Below are 6,277 nucleotides of genomic sequence, written 5' to 3' on the forward strand. Positions count from 1 at the left end.
CAAGGATTCACGTTGAACGCAATGTCCTTAAGACGGATTTCACCCTTGTTCCGATGCCAACAATTCGTAGACGTCTGTCTCCCAATATACAATGATTTATAACAGAGAAGGTAGCACTCCAATTTTTGTTTATGACGAACCCGAAAATTTTTGGTACTCTATTTTTAATATATCTCACAAATAATAATAATAATAAATAAATAAATAAACAATTTAAACGTAATGGATTGGATGATTTTAGACTTAAGAATCTCACAATATTCTCTTCAGAATAAATCTAAAAAAAGAAAATTAATTGATCTCCTTAGATTAACTTCAATAAATAAACAATGAGGAGTTCTCATTGTTTCAAAGAGGTATGAAGAAGAGGTGTCAAAAATTAGGGGGTCAATAGGAAAAATTTGAACCAACGCATTCGTTTGAAAATGACGTCCCAAACAAGAAGACGTTGGAAGAGTTAAAAGAAGTTATAACTTCTTCGGGAATGACCCTATGGTTAGAATATAATTTATTAAGTTACTTTCATCCAATAAAGTAAAACTTTGATTTTCTAATTCATTTTTATTAATTTATTTTACAAAAAAAAAAATCAACAGAAAATAGATGGCTACTAAACTCTAAAATTTAAAAATGAAATTCAATGGGAAAATTAACTTTTTTCTTTTAATTTTCTTCAAAACTCTTATATTTTGGCCTTTATAACCCTGTCGCATAAGATCATGTTTTGGATGCTAAAAATTGATGTGGTTAGGATCCACATATGTTAAGTAACACATTATCTCTGTCAATTTGAATTTTATGACTTGGATCCCCACTCCAAGATTTGCTAGGTAATAAACTTCATAAAAGTAAGGTTCCCTTGCAGTTGTCAAAACTCTAAGAGAATTTTTGTAATAAAAATGCAATAGTTATGTCTACATATATATGTCTATTTACACTCTGTTATCATATGTAGAGACCTAACCCCAAGCAGTTGGCCTCAGGGGCGTAGCCAGGATTTTCTTGTAGTAGGGGCAAACTATGGTTAGTTGTATAGTTGAAGAACTTGAAAATAAATGATTTTAGGGAGAAATTCAAAGGTTTTTGGTTAGAAGTTGAAGAAAATGATATTTAGGTCATTTCCAATTAGTATATGAGAAAGTTCGATCAAGAGGCAATGTTATTAACAAAAAATTGAAGAGAAGGGGGGGGGTGTAAAAATTGGAGGGAGGTAAGAATGTGGGGGAAAATGGGGCATGTAATTATTTGAAAATATAGGGGGGTCTCAAAGTTTTGTGGGGGCAATTGCCCCCACTCCTTGGTTGGCTTAATAGCAAGCTAAGCCTTAATAAGCTCTTCGAGAAGAGTAAGTCAAGTGTTCAAAATCCTACAAAGTAATGAATTCCTTGGGCCACCCTCTAGGGTTCGGTTGAACCTTGACTCAATTTGTTACACGTAGGACTTTTCGAGGGGGCGGTACGTGTGGTGTGACCGTGGGATTAGTCCCACCCAAAGGATAAGGATACCCAAGATATTAAAAAAAAAAATTATACATATGGGGAATGCTAACATCCAAGACTTCATAGAGACATTAGCATTGTCCAACACTTTTTTTTTTAATAATACCCCTCCTCATTTTATCTTTTAGTGAAAAAGACAAGTGCATGTTAGTTTTTTACACAATAAATACATTTATTATGCCATTAATAAATGCATTTCTTATTTTGGTATCGATTGTCAAAGTATTTACTAGAAAAAAAATATATTTAATTTAAAATACTTAATGCTCATAGCATTTATTATGTAAACAAACATTTATTATGTAAAAGACCAAAAGACCCTTATCTTTTTTACTAAAAGACAAACGAGAAAATGTATAATTAAAAAAAGTGTTGGACAATACTAATGTCCCCATGAAGTATTGGACGTTAGTATTCCCTATATATACAGCATCCAAGACTTCATTGGGTTATTAATAAGCATTTATTATGTAAAAAAGACTAAATATCCTTATCTATTTCATTAAACAAAAGAGGTAGATGCCTTATTGGAAAAGTAAAAGTGTTGGAGAATGCTAACATCTTCATGAGGTCTTGGATGTTAGCATTTTATATATATATATATATTGAAAGTGCCTTCAATTTGCGGGGTGCGTGGATCCGCTTTTGATTTTTGAGGTTTGGGAGTCGCCACCTAGTTATTACGATCTAAGAACCGAACATCAACTCTAAAAAAATAAAATAACTAATCTACTAAAAAATTAAGTCCGGGGATCAAGTTACGGGATTGGAAGGTGTTAGGCACCAATCTGCCCGACAAACGCCGGACTCTACTATTTCCCAAGAAGACTACATTGCTAAAAAGACCTAAATAAAAAATAAAAAAATATTTACCTTGATGATTGCAACGGTGGTTCCCTCAGAGCTGGCGTAGAGATCCCCTTGATTAATATTCATTATTTCGTTCTATCACCTGATTCGCTTCAGATCTCCAAGACGAAGTACCTCATTTTTAGATCTGAATCTTTCTGATTTGTTTATGGATTTCTAGGTGTTTTTGAAGGGTTTCTGTGTGTTTTTTGAGCTAAAGTTAGGGTATAGATGTTAGATAAGGAGTTAAGACTTCAAAATTAGGGTTTGAAGGAGGCTATGGAAGCTTTTTGACCTACTTTTCTTAGAGTTTATTTTGACCTCGAAAATAGGTTGTAGAGACCCCTATTTATAGATTTTTTTAAGAGCTTTTTAGATATAGTTAGAATTAGATTATGTTTCTTTTAGATAATTTTAGAGTTTAATTAGATTTCTATTAGATAGTTTTAGAGTTTAATTATATTTTTTTTAGATAATTTTAGAGTTTAATTAGAATTCTATTAGATAATTTTAGAGTTTAATTAGAATTCTATTAGAGTTAGGGATTGACTTTAGTCTTATTAGATTGATTAGGATTTTGACTTAAGTTTCACCTGATTTACTAGAATTTAGGGTTTTGACTTAAGTCTTACTTGATTGACTTGATTTTAGGATTTTGACTTTAGTCTTACTTGATTGACTTGATTTTAGTTAGGATTTAACTTTACATGAATTACTGTTTTAATTATTAATTTCAAAAATTTTAATTATTAAAATTGTAAAATTATTGTTTTGCCCTCGGAAATGACTTTTTGCATTTTAAATCATTTTTTCAATGTTCCAAGATGTTTTGGAATCAATTTTTCGTAAGGAATTCAATGGGAATATTGGTTTGTGTCATTTATGAAATTTTTTGTGCGAAATGGTCGTGAACTTTATGAGGGGTATTTTCATAATTTTGTCAAATTTTGTGGAAATTGGCTAAATAGTTTATTTGGTTTCGATTTGTTGTTTTATGTATTTGAAATGATTTTTCTAAACGTAATGTAGGCTCTAAGGATGTTTTGAGGTTAGGGGTATTTTGATAATTTGGTCATTTTTTAGTGATTTTTATCGTGAAACTTTTTTTTGTCTGAAAAATGATGATTTCTAGGCTTTTGGGGTTATATTTTCCTAGCGTAGCACGGTTTCTACAGTTTCGTTAGTTTGAAATACCTCATGTGAATTTCTGAAACATATCTAATACCAAATAAAGCATTGGAATAAACATCCATCATTGGGAACCGTCGCAATCGAGTTGATGAGTTGATTAATCAGGCGAATGCAAAAATGGTGTGTCTATATATATATATATATATATATATATATATATATATATATATATATATGGGTGGCATTCGGAGGCCCTAAAAAGAGCAAATCATTTTTTCAATGTATGGGTTCGAAGTTTCGGAACTAACTGATTTTTTGTGAGGATGAGATCTCTATAATAAGGAGATCATCCTCATTAAAAACCAACCCATTCCAAAACTCCTAATCCCATCAAAAGTGATTTACAAAAATCGAATAATTCAATATTTTTCAACTTGTAAACTAGGGTTAGAAGTTTCTAATGAGTTGATTTGGTACAAAACTTCTAGCACCTATATACAAGGAAGCGTTCGGAGGCCCTAAAGAGAGCCAAATATTTTTCAAAGTAGGTTTTAGAAGTTTTGAAATGGGCTGATTTTTTGTGAGGTTGATCTCTATGGTGAAGAAATCATCCTCACCAAAAATCAACTCATTTCGAAACTTCTAACCCTAGTTTACAAGTTGAAGAATCGTGGACCATCTAGTTTTTATAAATCACTTTTTACAGGGTTAAGAGTTTCAAAATAGGATGATCTCTTCATCATAGTGACCATCTTCACAAAAAATCAGCACAGTCCAAAATTTATAACTCATACATTGAAAAAATGTTTGGCACAATGTTTGACCATCTTTAGGGTCTTCAAACGCCACCATATATATATATATATAGGAAGCGTTCAGAAACCCTAAAGAGAGCCAAACATTGTGCCAACACATTTTTCAAAATAGGGGTTAGAGGTTTTGAAATGCACTGATTTTTTGTGAGGATGATTTCGATGGCGATGAGATCATGCTCACAAAAAATCAGCCCATTTCAAAATTTATAATCCATACATTGAAAAAATGTTTGGCTTTCTAGGGCTTCCGAACCCCACCTATATATATATATATATATATATATATGGTCACGTTCAATGGCAAACTTTTTGGCAAAACATGAGTTAGAAGTTTTGGAATTGGCTGATTTTTGGTGAGGATGATCTCTACGGTGAGGAGATCATCATCACCAAAAATCAGCCCATTCCAAAACTTTTAACCCCATCAAAAACAGTTTACAAAAAATGGACGGTCCATGATTTTTCAACTTGTAAACATGGGTTAGAAGTTTTGGAATGGGCTGATTTTTGGTGAGGATGATTTCCTCATCGTAGAGATCATCATCACCAAAAATCAACCCATTCCAAAACTTCGAACTCATGTTTTGAAAAATGTTTTGCCAAAAAGTTAGCCATTGAACGCTACCCATATATATATATATATATATGGATGGCGTTCTTTAGACAAAATCCTAGACAACATTATAGACAATGCATTTTGTCTTACATGGGCTAAAAATTTTAGAATGGGCTGATTTTTTTGTGAGGATGATCTCTATGGTGAGAAAATCATCCTCACAAAATATCAGTTAATTCCAAAATTTCTAACCCTAGTTTATAAGATGAAGAATCGTGAACCGTCAATTTTTACCATTAGTTTGTAACCACTTTTCATAGGGTTAGAAGTTTCAAAATTGACTGATTTTTTGTGAGGATGATCTATTGACTATATAGATCATCCTCACAAAAAATTAGTCCATTCTGAAACTTTTTAGCTATATAAGACAAAACTTTGTCTAGAATGTTACCTAAGATTTTGTCAAAAGAACGCTACCCTATGTGTGTGTCTGTGTGTGTGTGTTATATATATATATATATATATATATAGAGAGAGAGAGAGAGAGAGACATATCTGTAGCAATTTTATTACAAAAACTCCTTTACTTTATCAAATTGGTTACTCGACAAACCTTACATTATGAATCAAGCTAGCGTAACTAACTCTATAAGTTTTCAAATATTACTAAGAGTTGTTGGGTCCACATGGATTATCAAATTGGCAACCCAAAACCACGGCCTTATAAGTTTCATGGAAAAACTCAAATTCAACCGAAAAAAGTCAATAAAATAAAATAAATAAATAATCATTTTTATCTTGATCTAACAGGTTGAAAATGGACGGCTACCGAACTCCCAAATTTAAATTTAAAATCTAACGGTGTAAAAATTAACTTTTTCTCAAAAAAATAAAAAAAAATTCAAAGTTTTTAGAATTTTGTCCTTTATAACCTTGGTGTCATTAGATCATGTTTTTGGATGCCACAAATTGATGTGTTAAAAATTCACTCCAAGATATGTTAAGTAACAAACTAACAACGTCAATTTAAATTTTATGTTGTGGATCCCCACTCCAAGGTTTGCCGGGTAACAAACTTCATAAAATAAGTATCAATTTGAATTTTATGAGGTGGATCCCCACTCAAGGCTTGTTGGGTAACAAACTTAATAAAGGTTCCCTAGGAGTTGTACTCCAAGGGAGTTTTTGTAATAAAATTGTATAGTTAGATCTACCGAGTAAGTCTGTCTCATATGTAATTTAGTGTTGTTTTTTATTGGTTCCACTTGCAGTATAAAAAATTGTGTTGCGGTTGCTGAAACACTTAGCATGTTCTTTTATTATTATAAATGGTTTATGTTACCATCAAGCAAAAGACAACACAATAAGACATTTCATTTTATTTTTTTTAACTAATGGGATTGAAGTTGGGGGGGGGGGGGGGGGGG

This window comes from Akebia trifoliata, chromosome 7 (genome assembly GCF_017979445.1).
Source record: "Akebia trifoliata isolate Shusen 1 chromosome 7, ASM1797944v1, whole genome shotgun sequence".
NCBI lineage: Eukaryota > Viridiplantae > Streptophyta > Magnoliopsida > Ranunculales > Lardizabalaceae > Akebia > Akebia trifoliata.